The sequence below is a fragment of the Melospiza georgiana genome, chromosome 10 (assembly GCF_028018845.1).
Source record: "Melospiza georgiana isolate bMelGeo1 chromosome 10, bMelGeo1.pri, whole genome shotgun sequence".
NCBI classification, from domain to species: Eukaryota; Metazoa; Chordata; class Aves; order Passeriformes; family Passerellidae; genus Melospiza; species Melospiza georgiana.
Genome location: NC_080439.1, coordinates 7,427,575 through 7,443,548, shown reverse-complemented (window position 1 = coordinate 7,443,548; position 15,974 = coordinate 7,427,575). Strand labels below are relative to the sequence as shown.

Here is a 15,974-nt window from a genome sequence, read left to right as displayed (position 1 = left end):
TAATAGATGCAGCAGCTATTCTACATTTCAGAATGACTAAATTTAGTCCTACTAAGAAAGCAGAAGTTTCACATTTCTTTTAATCAGGACATTTTTTTGCAGATTAAGTAACACATTACTTTTATTTAAGGAAAGTAAGAAAGAGCATTTTTTTTTTTTATTCTAAGCATTCCATGTAATTAAGGACTCAAATTATAAACAAAATGATACATGCACACACATAGATTGGAAAAAGCCACTTAAATGGCCAAATCACAGAAACTCTCATATGAGCTAATTTACTATCACTTCCTGCTTTAAAATGGCACAGAAATGGGGGTGCTCTATTGGGAGAGTGAATAACAATTTATTTCCTGTGTGTATAAGCCAGTTCAGCACTTTCGGGATGGTAACCAGACTTTTCCAGTACCTTCCATGGACTTTCATAGCTTTATTTTGTGTGATTGCAGATTAAAATAGCACAAGACCTGATTACATGAAATCTGATACCAGAAGAGTGGTGGCACCATGGCTGCATCCAGTCCTGCATCCTCCTTCCACAGCAAAGGTCAATGCAGGTGTCCAGCAGAGCTGCAGGACGGGGTGAGCAGAAATATTGCCATATTCACCCTATGTCCAGCCACACGATCAGGAACTTTCTAAGATATATTTTAATAGGATTTTGAATTTTTTTTCATTCCTTTATTTGTTCCCTTTTTAAAAAAAATTTCATAATCATGTAAGCATTACCAAAATTCCATGGCAGTGAGTTTCACAGATGAATTATGGACAATGTGGAAACACCACTTCTCAGTTTGTTTTTAATCCTGTTTCTAATAATTTTCTTTCCTGCCCTCATTCCTTGCTCTGGCTTTTGCTGATTCTGCTTAGGAGATTACTGTCACTATCGTTTCTCAGCTACTTCCCATTGGAAGTTCCCATTCCAACAAACCTGCACATATACTCAATCTGTGAACAGGCTCCATTAAAATTATCTGGTTCATCTTTGAACTGTTCATAAGCAATTTTTATTGCTTGTTTCATTTTTGATTAATTTTTCCTTTGATTGTTTGCTTTAATTACATTTTTGTTTCATCACATTCATTGTTTGCTGATAGAACACATACAGTTCTGCCAGCTAGTGTCCAGCTGCCATAAATGATTATAGGGAAGGACAAGAAGGGACAAGTAACAGGGACAAGGAGTGGTTGGTAACTTTTCAACCAGATCACAACATATTCTTAGCATGAATTCACATGAATGCTCCCCAGGCTTCAGGAGTCACAGTGTCACCATGGTGTCATGGCTTTATGTCTGCCATGCCAACAAGTGGAAATTTGTATGGAAACCCACTGGGATGGAAAAAGGAGTCTGTGAGTGGTTCTCTGCAGTTTGCTGGTTGGAAAGAGCATGGCAAACCTGGTCCTAGCCTGGCAGGAGGGTTGTGATGTGACTCTTCCTCCACAGCCCTTTACAAGTTAATGGAAACTGCTTACCTATCCTGGCCTCTGCTTTTGCTATTTTCAAATGATTTTGAGTTACCTATCTTTTTTTTGGTATTTTTTTTTTCTCTTTTTCAATATGAGGATTTTACTTCAGAATTATCTCCACAGGCTGCAGTTACTTCCTGGCCTAAAATGTTAATAAATAATAGTTTACTTGCCATTGGAAAGGAAGGCTTTGTTTGCTTACAGTAAACAAGGTGACAGAAATACCCTATGGAATCCTAACTGCCTGTCTGCAATTATGCTTCAGGTAACAACACCATCCAGACATCTTCCTGTTTTTCTATCAAAAATTGAAACAGAGGAACAGCAGCATTTATTTCAGCTGTTAGACAGAGTAGTTTCTACTGGACTTAGCAGAGAACTCAATGTTCCCATCAGTGGACTTGACATTCTTAACTCTGAGGACGTCACAGAAAGCTCTTTGCCCAGGGCACAGAGTATTGCAGGGGCTGCTCTGAAAACTGTCAGATCCTTGTTCCAAATTATCCAAAGCTTGCCAAGCCTTTGGGTATGTTGTATTATCCATCTTTGGTTCATCATCTATTCAAACTTTTGGGAACAGTGTGGGAGAATTATTTTCATTTCTGGGTAACAGTGTCTGGCTTGCATTTCACTTCTATTTGTGGCTGGCATTCATTTAATCATTTGAGTTTTCAGATGAGAAGATGTTGCAGGATTTATAATTTGTCAGTAAGTGAGTATTTTATAAAGATTGGGACAGATATCTGATACTCAAGTAACACAAAAACCCTTTTACTTGTTGGAATGGCAAAGGCACGGACTGATTTAGCAACATTTTCTCAAGTCTTTCCTCAGAAAGTACTTTGTCTTTTTCTTCTTACTCTCATGTTTCATCTTGTGAGTTGCTGTTCCTCCTGCCAGCATCTGCTGGAACATAAATGATTCTGAACCGAGATGATCTGTCAGTTGAAAACAATACTAGGACATTTATTTTTACAAATTTTGAATAAAAAGTTAGCTGTGTGTACCTTGAGGCATTTGGACAATATAAGCCAAATTAAGGAAAAGGGCGTACTCAAATTTAGTTTGCATTCGTTCAAGTAAATAAATTCCTGCAAAATAACTTTTATTCAGAATAAACTGGCTTTTCTTTGTCTGTATCCCAGTCCCATTCAGTTAGTTTCTTTTCTAATAAATCTTGTTTTTGTTCAGGCAGTGAGCCCACAGAGCAGCAGGTGTGTCACTGGCCCCAGCACTGCAGCAGCACCTCCCCTGCGCCAGAGCTTCCCTAAATACCTGACTAAACACCCTGGGCTTTTTCACAGGCAAAATATAAGGAGCCTGCAAGAGAAAGGGAGTATAAAGGTGCTTTTTTTGCTATGTTTAACAATAATTTGATTGCTTTAATTAGCTACTGTTGTTCACTTGATGGAAATTGTGCACATACAGGGGTGATTCAGTGGCTGCTGCAGCGGTATAAAGTGCAGGAAGCTGGGAAGATTCCCTTCCTGCACCAGGACAGCAGGGCTGTGCTGGCAGCAGAGTGAAAGCTCATTTGTCCTTTTCCCAGCACCAGGCAGCAGAAATTAAAAATGAGAAGAGTTGGCCAAGACACTTTCCTCCAGTGGCAGCTGATTGCCAGGGAAGTTTGGAGTCTTGCAGCCTGGCAGAACTGAAGGGCAGCTTCACAGTCCCTGCCTTTTTTCCCAACCCCATGTCACATCAGAAGCCAACCAAAGTCCATCCAGCCAAGGAATCAGGTTTGGTGTTGCATTACTTTTTCTAGGCTCCCTTTTCCCAGAGCTCTGTATTCAAATTTGTAAAAACAAAAAACTCAATGCTGCTGTTTCAGGTTTTTTAAATAGATTTCAGTCTTGCTAACATCTCATTTTTATGACTAACACTGTTGTTTGAAATTGTATCAAAATCAAAATGAAAAATCATTCCTACTTAATATGTGAAATTTGAAAATTATTTTTTTCTTTTCACAAATCTCCTAAATTAAAACATTGTTTCATTAAAGAGATTTGTTTTCCTCAGTTTGGAGATACAATTAGGAATTTAATGATATTAGAATCCAGCTAAGTCCCATAGTTATTTTTGATCTTTGATCCAAACACAATGTATGTTTCGAGCATAACTACATATACTTGTAATATTTCTTCATAAAGTGATTTTCCAATAATTTTGAAGAAACTTTTTTACATAGAACATATTCTAAACTTCTGCAACTTTTACTGATTTATATCCTCACTGTCAAAAAAATTATCCTTTAAATTGAAAAGGTGGGTACTATTAAGTGAGATCCTTGCAAATGTTTACATGATAGACTAATCCTTGGGAAGAATCCATTCTGTGTGGCCTAGCTTTTCTCTTCCCATGGTAGTTTCTGTGAGTTGTGAGGTTATTAATACTCAACACTTTCTTAGATTTTCAAGAGATTTTCCTCTCATTTATTTTGTTCTCAGATCATTGAGAAACATGGACATGGGGACTAAGAATTTTCACCTGATTCCCTGGGACAGCCTGCATTTGGTGAACAAGACCTAAGGCTGTCAGTAACCAATACTCCTGAGGGAACATTTAAAGCAGTTTTCTCCACACTCATGCCTGCACATGCTGCATTGCAATACAGCTGGGAAGCAAGGCAATACAACTGGGAATCAAGGCATACTCAGCTGTACCCAGATAAAGATGATAGAAAGCTTTATTCACATGCATTTCCCCCGTAAATAACCTCAAATTGCAGATTATTCACCCAGTGCAGCCTGACAGCAATGCTACTGCAATCACACACACCCTTCTCCACAAGGGATGGCACCTCCATCCTAAATGCAGACACAGTTTAGCTCTGTAACAGGTCCCTCAGCCTAGAAGCACTACAGAATACTAAGTGCAAATCAGTGCTGAAAAAATGCCCTGTATAACATTAATTACATTTTGCAGTCACTTCTTTTAGCTGCAGAGCACAGTTTCCCTAAATGTGAGTCCTAGTGTCCTTAAGCAGAAATAATGTGGTGTAATTTTTCAATAGAACACCCCAAAATATTCTGAAGAACACCTCACCTCACGCAGACACACGCACAGCAATGAGAAATAAGCCATATACATAAACTGCGAGCAACAAAAACTGCAGGTGAAATGGTGGTTGTGCTTGGGGGACTCACAGCTAAAAGGATGATGTTGTGAGTACCTGTACCTGTCCAGTTTCCCAAGCCTACTTTGCTTTAGGACTGCCATTGCCCACTGATGTAAAACCATCACTGGGCACCTCAACAACGCTGCTGTGGAAGCTCTCCAACAGGGGAGGGCCACCAAGCTGTGCTTGCTCCTGCAAACCACACTCCAATGCAATGAACCTTGCAGACAGAGCCCTGAGGGAGACAAGGGCTGTTCCTGGAGCACAGCATAAGGCTCTCCTTGGAAGTGAGTGAGCCTCAGAAGTGGAGGGCTGGTTTTCATCCAATGCAAAGAGAACTGAGAACTTTCCCTGGTTTCACCCAGGGAAAAAGGTCAAGTATGGAGAGGTCTGTCTTTATTCAGTTTCTAACCAGTGTTTTGTAAAAAGGATGACAGCTAAAACATTCACTTGCTAAGGCAAATGATTCTTGCTTCACTCTCACATCACCCTCAAGGCACTTAAAGAGAAGACAGAGGTTCCTCAGGAAGTGCCTTCATTATCTTGATGCAGCTGCTGTGCTCACACCAACCACCTGCTGCTGGGGCAGGCTGGGTGAGGCTGCTCCCTGTCCTCACAGAGCTGCTGCAGCCACCCAAGGAGCTGACAGGAGCAGGCAGGCACTGCAGCAATCTGCAGAGAGTTTTGCAGCTTTTCCCAGCTCTACATATCCAACTAGCTGGTAATTGCCTCCAGCTGTGCCCGCTTTCTGTTGCAGTTGGCAACATGCATCCCTTATGAATTTGTTGAGAAATAAAATGCAGTTCCTTTCCTTCCTTCATCAAATGTACTCTGCTTGGAATTTTTTGCTTTTTATTGCCAATTTTTGAGATGATAAGCCAAAGGTGAGAAAAAAAACCCATACAGAGAGGACATTCCATTTTGAACACTTCTCTAGCCACAAGCCAAGTGCCAAGAGAAGGGAGATGAGCCCATAGAAAAGGGCTTCAGTAATTTTCTGCAGCTTTCAGGTTCCCTAGCTTTGAGTTACAGTCATATCTTTCAGAATACTCTCATTTGCCCATATCTAGTTTAATTAGATTAAAATAATAAAGTATCCAGTCACTAAACCAGTTAATATTCACTGCAACATGAAGCAATAAATCAGTCTGGTGAATTACAGGAATGTATGGTAACCATCAGCTAAATTTTGGAAAAATCACAAGCCTTTGACCAAGTATTGTGCCTTTTATACAGGGTTCTCAGACAATCAACAAAGCCCACAGTGGTTGTACACCTTAAAATCACAATAAACTTCAGCACCAAGGGATGCCACCTACTCACAGTGACAGCAAACCACAACAAGAGGTAGGGATCTCTCAGCAGCCCCAAATTTCTATCAGGTAATTTGTATCAAGACTTAACCTACACCCATCCCAGAGTGAGCACACACCACACCTGTCCCCTGAGCTGAGCAGAGCCAGGGGCAGCACTGCCCCACACGGGAAATAAATTGGACCCTGCAGGCACAAGGAACTGCAGGATGTGGAGTCACGCTTTCCCTGAGCCATTTCTTTCCACATGGGGAAGGAAAAAGTACTGGCAGTGACAGGAGAATAACAGCCTCTCTGCTAGAATACATTCAACCAGCAGTGCCAACAAAGAGGGAAAGGTTCCTAGTTTTCTGTTTGTGATTACACTGTTTTGTCATTGCTGTCAGGATGTGCCTATGCAATATGCGCCTCTCTGATGTCTTGTGCCTGTGCTTCATTTTTAGTTGAGTGGGATGTACAGTAATTAGCCACTTATTCTCCTTGTCTATTCTCTGCATTCTGTGTCGTTTCCTTCACTTACAGGATTTTGGCAAGCCTTGGGCCTTATTGGCAACTCCTTCCCTTCTCCCCTTCTGAACCTCCTCTGTTGCTTTTCTTCTCACTGCTTGGGAGATGGCAGTTTATATATTTGTACACAGGAGTGAATGTGCTAATATGCTCCAAATATGGACTGTGCAATCAAATTATCATGAGTTTGGTGGAGTGCTTTTCTCGATTATTTCCTCCAAAAATATAACATTCCAATTGCAAACAATTTACAGCCAACAAAATATTGTTTGAATCAAACATATGTGGGGAAGTTGAGGGTTTTGTAATTCAAGATGGAAAATTTTTGTTCCTGTTCTTTTTTTTTCCCTCCGTTTCATTATGAGTTGTTGCCTTTGGGTGGATTTTTGCTTTGAGAGTGCAAGTTGCTCTCATTGACATTACCAGGACTTCTATGAGAATAAAGAGTGGAAAATGAATCGCTTTCAGAGGCTTCAGGTTGATGGAACAATTTAATCTCTTCTGTTAATGCTTTACAACACTCCATGAGTTTTTATCTCATATCAGAAGTTTTACAGCTGTAGGGACTCATTTGAAGATCCCCTTCTGAGTTTTCTTTTGCAGGAACATTTTCAAAATAGCAAAAATAAATGGCACAGAATCAAATCCAAAACAAGCTAAGAAAAACTAACAATTTCTCATTGGCATTTTATTTTTTATTTGTAGCTTTCTAAAATATATAAATATATTTTCATATTTAATAAATGGAGCTCTACAATTTTGTATATGATAAGTGAAGAAACAACTCTTTGATTACTACAAGAAAATTCATAATGTAATACTTCGGATATGTTTGAAAAATCTAGACCAGTCAATGATTCTCCTCCTGTTTTCAAAAAGTAATTTAACTGAGGTGTGGAAATTAAGCAAGAGTCTTCTCTGAGAATCCTTTTCTCACAGTTATTGCTTTGGAAACACACTTTATTATCAGGACCTGCTCTTTGTTTTGTTATATTCATATGGATGTAAATTCAGTTGAATCAGTTCAGTTGGTTCAGATGAAACCAACCTATAAAATATATATTTGAGCATATACATAAGAATATATAATAGCATTTATTTATGTTGCTCAAACCAGACTCAGTTGAAGAAATGCTGACTGGCAGTGGCTTGACTGTGTTCTCAAGAATAAAACCAATCTGCATGACTTTGCAAAATACCAAACCTCTGTTTCCTTGCTCTACTAAGATATTCCTAAATTAAGATATAAAGATGAAATGGAATTTGAAGAACTTGTCTCAGAACAGTCAGAAATGTTTCAGCCATGCTATCCCAACTCACAAGGAAGGTGTCAGACAAGGGATTATTCAGGAGAAATCCTGCTACTCTTGAGACACCCAGAGCAAGGACTGTCCTGTGCCCCTGCATGTGAGATCAAGAGAGTAGAACCCAATTGCAGGTGAATTTTATCTGCCCAGAGATCAGAGACGGCACTAGATGGAACGGAGCAGCAATTACTCTCATTACAAATAAATTCCCAATGAGCTGGAATGAAGATGTGAAGCAGCAACACATACCTATGATAGCTGGAACTCAGCTTTATGCAGCTTAAGAGAGCAGTAATGGATCTCTGTAACCCTTCTTTGTAAGCAGCCACTGGAGGGATGCTGCAGCTTGTCACCTGGGCTGTGGGCTGCACTGGGGGCTGACACCTGCTCACCCAGCAGAGCTGTGCAGTTGTGCAGCAGCTGTGGCTGCACAGCCACACACACACAGAGCAACCCTGCCACAGCACTGTGCTGATCATTCCTCCCTGGGACGTGTGGCAGGCTAACAAGAAGCTCTGCATCCATCATTTTCTGCAACTTGACATCATTTATTCTTTAAGACGCAGGAGAGGCTGTCTGGATACTCCAGCATTTTGAACTGCTGGTCCTTAGGGCCTTATGAAGCAGCTCTTACATTTTGCACTAATCTCTTTTCTTCCTCAGTACTATACATTTTAAAGAGATGCCATATGGCACTTAAACAGACAAATCATATGGTGTTTTGCCCTTTCTTTCTAATTCTGTTGGCTTTACATTTCTCAAGTTGCATTCCCAGTTGATGAACAATGTCCTTAACCTCTTGAGTGGGTCCTGGACGTCCACTAGACAGACCAACATGATACTTGTGCTGACTTCTAATATATACTGGATGTCAACAGTGTTACTGCCATTCACTTCAGGAGCTGATTTGCATCTAAGCATAACATCAGGGACTCTATTGTGGCACCTAAGAGTAAACTGAAAATGCAGCACAGCTGCTACCAAGGTATGCCTGAGCCTTTGCCTCCCTGGCATCCAGTTCCCAGACAGACAGCAGTCAGGAGCCACGGTGCTAAATGGCCAAAACTACATAAGTAGGATTGAACTCTGAAACGTAAAGTGCCCTTCCCATTGATGAAACCCTGCTCAGATTCATTTTTCTTTCAAAAGGAGGTAAGTAGCCACTGTTTCTGTAAGCCTCTTTTTATTGTCTAAGGAACAGAGCCACATGGGTTTTATGAAGTTAAAGTCCCTTTTTATATGAGTAATTTGTGTTTCATGAAATGGAGAGGTAGTATAGCAGATACTGTTAGAATATAGAGAGGCTTTTCATTTATTTGGAATATCACACGTGGTCATAGATCCTTCATGGCCTCTTGTCACATAAGACAGAGCACAAAATGAATGGCAAAAGGAACAGGTTGAATTCACAATCTTTTCTTTTTTCTCCTCAGTGTACAAAACAAGCCCATCATATATCCTGAGAATGAAAATGGTGTTAGTGTCCTGTCCACTTAATACTCAGCACAGTAAAATGTCACATAAAAGCACGACACCCTGTGTATGTTTATCTATAGAAATGAGACCTAAGAACACACACAAGCATCACTTGCATAGCAAAATAATGGTAAATGCTCATCTGTAGAAATGACTGGATACAAAAGCAATTGCAAGTGTTTATGCAGTAAAACATGGAGGTGAAGTTAAAACACCTTTGAAAATCTGACCCATATTATTGGCAGTAATAACTAAATCCTCCCTCTAAAGATAAAAGAGAAAGTATCCTCATTATTTAGTCAGACCTTCACACCATGAAGACCTAAACACAGAGGGGTTATCAAAATGCCCTTAGAATAATAAAATCAAGCACTGACAGACCAAGAGACAAAGTTTTAAAGTGGAGGCCCCCTGACAAGGCTCTGCTTTACTCTCAGGCTGGCTGCTCTGATTACCACATCTGACTGCTGGCAGAGATACAATGCTGGATATTCATTAGTGGAAACTGCTGTCCTAGCAAGAACATTACTGGAATTATGGCAATTAATACCTGCTGAAAACATGTCCTACAATTTTTTAAATACAGAAAAACCACCAAGAGATTGATAAAGTTTGAAGGCAGGGTTCTGAGGTGCAGATGGCTCCCACTGGCTGCCTGTCAGGTGCAGGTGAGCCAGGGGCCACCCACTGCCCACCCTGAGCCCAAAGCAAGCAGAGCAGCTCCAGTGTCTCAGCCCCTGCAGCTGCTGCCCCACGAGGATCACGCCCCAGGAGTCAGGGGAGCAGTGCTGAAAATGTAAAGCATTCCCTGGAAACCCAAGGCCTGTTTTCTCTCCTTCCTTGGAGTACAATGCCAGCATCCCTCGCGGAGCTGTGACCAAGGGTCCCTCACCACAGGACCCACGGGCTGTGGGTGAGCAGTGCTGGTAGACACAGGCTGGGCTTCAGTGGCGCTGCTGCTGGCTGGGTGGGTGTGAAACCAGAAGGATCCATTTCTCAATCAGTTAAATTATGTTTCTTTATGGGCTACAGCAACTATTGTTGGATTACTAATTACTCTGGAGACTGGTATTTAAAAATGGGATTACTTTAAACAGATATCAGTAGTACACTGTTCACAAATACAATGGAAATAAACTAATGTTTGCAGTTTTAATTTACTTTTGAAAGTTACAAATGTCTTTTCTTTCTCCTGAGAAAATATTAGCTTTCTTTGGTCTTATTATTCTTTGGTCTCCACTTAACTGGAGTGTTACCAGTCCTGTCACACCAGCTTGGGACCTAAGTCTGGCAAACTATTCTCACGTGATTACCTCCTATTTGATAACTAATATGGAGATTTTCAAAGGCAGACAAATTTCCCATGTTTCATATTTAGACATTTGAATTAGTGTATTTTTAAATTTTTTATTTGAAGTTATATGCAAATCGAAATGAGATCACCCATTCCTATGTCTAAATATAGACTTAGGTGTCCTGCATCTGAGAGTCATGGACTTCAATGCATGCACAGAATTTCATCTAAAATAATTTCTTTGTGAGATGCACAGAGACCTTAAAGTGCTCTTTGGTGCTAGCAGATGTGTTCTGGATTTCATCTGGCACCACCTGGTATTCAGACTATAGAATGTAATTTAAAAATTTTTAAAACTTTCCATGTTCACTTGGTCTTGGTGCAAACATCAAAAAATACACAGAAAGAAATAATTTGAAGATAAACCAACAAATATTTAATGCCAGCAGCTTTCAACTACTCAGTACTGACTTCGCCCATACCAAGTTAAAACTGGGCCAGGAGATTCCCAAACACAGACATTCAAGAGAATTTCTATATTTACATGTTCATCCCAATTTTGAGGAGCTGCACTTCTTAAGTTTTTCTTTGCTTACCACGGAGTTCAGTTCAAGCTCTGTTAAATCTACAAAAATCAATATTGAGTATATGTATTATGTGACAGTTCCATCTAAAAGTATCTGGTGTAGAATATGGGCCAGATACAATAGAGCAGCCAAGCACATGTAATTTACCCAACAAACATAAAGCACTCCCACATTGATTTTTGCAGTTTTGTAGCCCCTAGTCACAGAGCAAAGAAAAAATGGCTTACTCATAGAGTGTGCCAGTACTTGAGGCTACATCATGTTTGTCTTAGAGCCTCTGATTTGGGTTGTCTTTTTGTTACCTTTGTTGATGGATTTTTAGGTCATTTAATGTGTTCTCCTTTCTAAAGAGTCTACTTCTATGGCAAGAAAATAAAATGCATTTTCTAAATTGTTCTGATCTGTTGATTACTTTTCTCAGAGTTACAGTGTACAAATGGAAAATTGCAACATATTAACTGTTTCTAAATGCAATTATTTAACTGAGTATGAAAAGAAAACTGTATATAAATAAGGGGATAAGATTTCAGCAATGTATTAGTGTACTTCACACAATAGCTGGTATAAAGAGATTCCAAAATCATATGTGAGAATACAAATAAATTTTAAAGGGACATTTTAAAAAAATGATGTGCATAATTATTTGCATAGTATAAAATTTCTATGTATATGTACTATAGTATGTAATTTAATATGTTGTCAAATCATAAAAGGATAATACTAACACATACATATATATATGTATGTGTCTTCATCCTTATTCAGAAATAATAAATCCATAGGTTTTCAGTGCATATTAAAATAATATTCTATTCATGAACATTTGCTATATTAACCAATAAAATTTTTTAAAAACATAAATTCAGTCACAGATTCTATCAGCATCTGGAGCTAGGTGGCAGGCTACAATATATGTCCAGATTAAAAACTTGAAACCCCATCTTAATAAAAAACCCTACAGGATTTAAGCATGTTGCATGTCTAGAGCTTTTTTTCCATTTTATTTACTCATAAGTATCATTAATACCAAAGATCGAAAACCTTTGGTGTCATGTATGTCACTCTCTCTCTTCAAGTCTTTAGTAGTTGTATGCTTATCTATTTCAGTCAAATGTATTTCTTATCGAAAAAAAAGGAGTGAGCAACCTGACAATACAGTGTTATCGAATTTTTTCAGCTGAGACCCACATGTCATTCAGCATTCAGACATGCTTGTGCTTGATTGATGGATGGGTTTGTGACAAATAAAACTAGGATCAAGAGCTTTGCACCTTTTCCCCCATCAGGAACCAGAGTAAAGCATAACTCTATAACAATGGTGGGATTAGGGATGCATTAGCTCTCCATCGACCAAAACCACCCATTCCCATCAATACTTTGCACTTAATAACCTGAAGCTATGATAAGAAAACAAAAGAAGGAGAAAGGGACAGGAGAAAACAAATCAATAGAAGAAGGGAATGTCTGAAAGATGCACTGTCCAAATGAAGAAAAATTTTTGCTGAATTGCTAGGATAATGCCCCTTGACAAGAGAACAATGTACTGTCAAGGTTTATCAGCCAGGAGCCCTTTTGGCACAGTGTTTAGCACAGGTTGGGCATTGGAGTGGTGGCACTTACTGGAGATGTAAAATACATAATGCCAACATGCAGACAATAACCATTCATTTTTGTTTTGTGTGAGCAGTCTGGATACCCATAAGGAGCACAACTCCTTCTCCAGGTGTCCTGAAACAGATGCCACGAGCACAAGGAGTGATCCTGTCCCCCTGAAGAGCATGTGATCAGTGCTGGGCTGATGCTTCTGACTAAAACTTCATGTTCAGAATAAGATTATAAAATATATATTTCTATCTTTGTTATTAATTTATATCTTACCTTTTCCTACAAACTAACCAGGAAGACCTAATTTAAGAGATCAGTAAATTCTATGTAGCATCTTGTCTTGTTTCAAACTGAATTTTGGGAACTAGCATTAAGACTAGAAGTAAAAGAAAAGTGCTCCTCAGCCTTTCTCCTCTTCTGGATCAAAGTAAGAGGAAACATATTTCTTAAAACATTTGAGGCTTACTTAGGAAGATAATGAAGTATCCAAGAAACAGCTTATGGAATACATCTCAATAGAGAAACTGCTCCCTGTTTTGCAAGCCTCAATGCTTGAACTTGCTTCTGATGTGGGAACAACTAGGAAATAAGTTTCTCTAAAGCTGTGCTTCAAGTGCTGGAGGAGGGGAGATCTAATGATTTTCAGCCGGAATGTAGTTGATCAATGTTGCTCACATTCAGTCTTTTACTCAATCAGGTGACTCATTTTCAGGTAAGCCTCTGATATACAGGAAAAGTTCTAATATCTGAGATACTAAACAATGTTATTTAAGTTCTAATTTAATAAAGTAACAGAAAAGACTTTAAAGCGTTTCCTCTAGAAAAGGTTTTAAAAGTCCACTGACAGCTACAAGATTTTACTCACTACAACAATATGCATGTGTTTTAATATCTCCACATTAAATGTACACTAGAAAGGGCTGAAAGGACCAACAGCAAAACCCCAGCATTACAGAGCAGTCCATAGGTGCTGTGCTGCTCTCTCTGCCACACTCCTCCCTTGTCACATATGGAAAGTCATGGAATCTCAGCTGCCCTGTGTGTAAATGATGGTTCTGATTTACAGCTCCAGCAGAGCCCATTCATTCCCTGTGGTCACAGCCTGTCCTACAAAGTAGAACCAATAATGAATTAAAGGAAGAGCCTGAAGAAACAAGCATGTTTCTACAAGTCAATACACTCTTTACAAGTTCCTTGATGACTACCTGAAGTTACTGAAAGGATACAGAATTAACTGAAAAGCACTACAGTGGCTGGTGCAGAAGCTGAAATGTATTCACATGAAGGGAGATAAGGATGGCAGGCACAGGAATATTTTTCAAGACATGCTAGAAGGTACTCAGAGGAAAGAAGAGCAAGAATAACTATGAAAGGAAATAGCTAACAGTGACTTTTTCAATTCAGTGTATATGACAGGAGTAGAGTCAAACGCAGCATAACATGTACAGAAGTAAAGGATGGAAATAAATTTATAAAACATGCAAGAACTGCAAAAGTGATAAATGAGGAAATTTTCAGACAGAAAACCTTTCTTTTTTTTTTTTTTTTTTTTTTTTTTTTTACTGCTGCTCTTATCATTTTAGACTTATGTTGCCTTGCCCTGTGAGAAATGAAAAAGGTGTTACTGTCCTGTGGAGTAACCACCACAATCTCTGCTATTTTGGTTTGATGGTATTGTCACTGTCAATCCACACTCTCACAGGGCCTGTAACTTACTGTGATGAACAGCCTGAAATTCAGCATGTCCAAGTTACCCCAGCTCTGATAACACAAGGGATGACACAGAAGCACATCTCTCATTTCCTTAAAACCTTTCTGAATATTAGAGGGTCTGTCCAAATGGAGGTGACAGAAGCTTTCAGATCTGCCAAAACTGAAAATATTGTTATCATGGGGGGCAGCTGAGTGACTGATTCATCATAGCATGCACTTTACACTGGCAAAAGTTATTTCAATATTATTACATATAACAGGACCCATTCTGATGAGTTCATTAGTTATAAAATGAAGTGCTAAGGGAAACCCTTTTCTTTCATTTCACTGCACTTCTAAACTGTCTAAATGTACCACTCTATTTTTATTAAATTATCAAAAACCTGTTTGCATTGTTTCTACTGGACAGATCCAAGTATCTGAAATCTCTCATTCACACACAATCTTAAAGGTAAGTGCCACTAACTAAAATATAACAAAATATATTCTTTAAAAGTTCTCAAAACCAGTAACTTTCAATTCAAAAAATGAATGACATAAATTTGGCAAGCCCATATCATGTAATTCACACAAAATCAAGCAGCAAATGCCTGTTTTAAGTGCAAATCTCAAAGCTATTTGAACTACAGAGCAGCGCAGGCACTTGCATAATCAATTACTTATTTATTTCCTACCAGAAATAATAATGATCTGATCAAGATATCAGCAGTTTCAATCAGCCAGTTATTTCCTAACTAATTTCGGGAAGGGAGTGAATGAGCAAGATTGAATAATAAATACTCCAATTCTGCAGTATGGCATGCAAGGAGGAGTGAGGAAGCTCTGTGTGTCTGTGTGTGTGTGTTCCAGGAGGATGCAGAGGCAAGAAGATATTTTGGCACAGCACCATGATGGTACCCAGACCTTCTCCCCGTGACCAGGCTCACCTGGGGATCATTTGCTTTTTGGTGCTCTATTCTTTCATTTTTCTTCTTCCTATTATCTCTCAAGTTAGAAATTACTATGGATTGGAGAATAATTCCTAAGGTGGTAACTGAAGATTTTAATCTATGGTTGCTCCTGGCATGGAAGTAAAACTTCCAGAGAATTTAGTAACTACCCTTCTTTAGGATTTTAAACCTAGAGCTACAGACTGATTTTCCTTAAAAGCATAAATGACTAAGCTAGGCCAAGCTTTCTGCTCCCCAGTGATTCCAACACCTTTTTCTTCCTGTTTTAATTTATTTTTTATAAACCAGGGGAAAGATGCTTCTAAATCCATGCTTTGTCTATTTGCTTAAAAAGCTCATACAATCTTAGCATCATTTCCCTCCAAATCTAGATATCACACCAGGCTTGCAAGACACTTGACAAAGGATTGATTTCTAATTCTAATGATCTCTGATCAAATTGTTGAGTTATGAGGAAACAAAACCCCAAAGGTTTTCTCCCCCACAATAAAGTATGAGTAACCCTTTTAAAAAACACTTGTGTCAATGTTGAATTCAGAGAGAGAGAATGGCATTTTGTCATGGTTCAGCCTCAAGAAATATAAGGTCAGGTTTTGAGTATTATGCTTAAATAGGCATTGATGTCATTAATGTAA

At 39.0% G+C, this 15,974-nt stretch overlaps 1 long non-coding RNA gene across 4 annotated transcripts in view; it reads right to left on the bottom strand.

The window, feature by feature from the left end:
• LOC131087745 (uncharacterized) overlaps positions 1-15,974 on the bottom strand; it is a 258,869-nt gene that overhangs the window by 59,122 nt on the left and 183,773 nt on the right. The gene's annotated exons all lie outside the window — the stretch shown is intronic.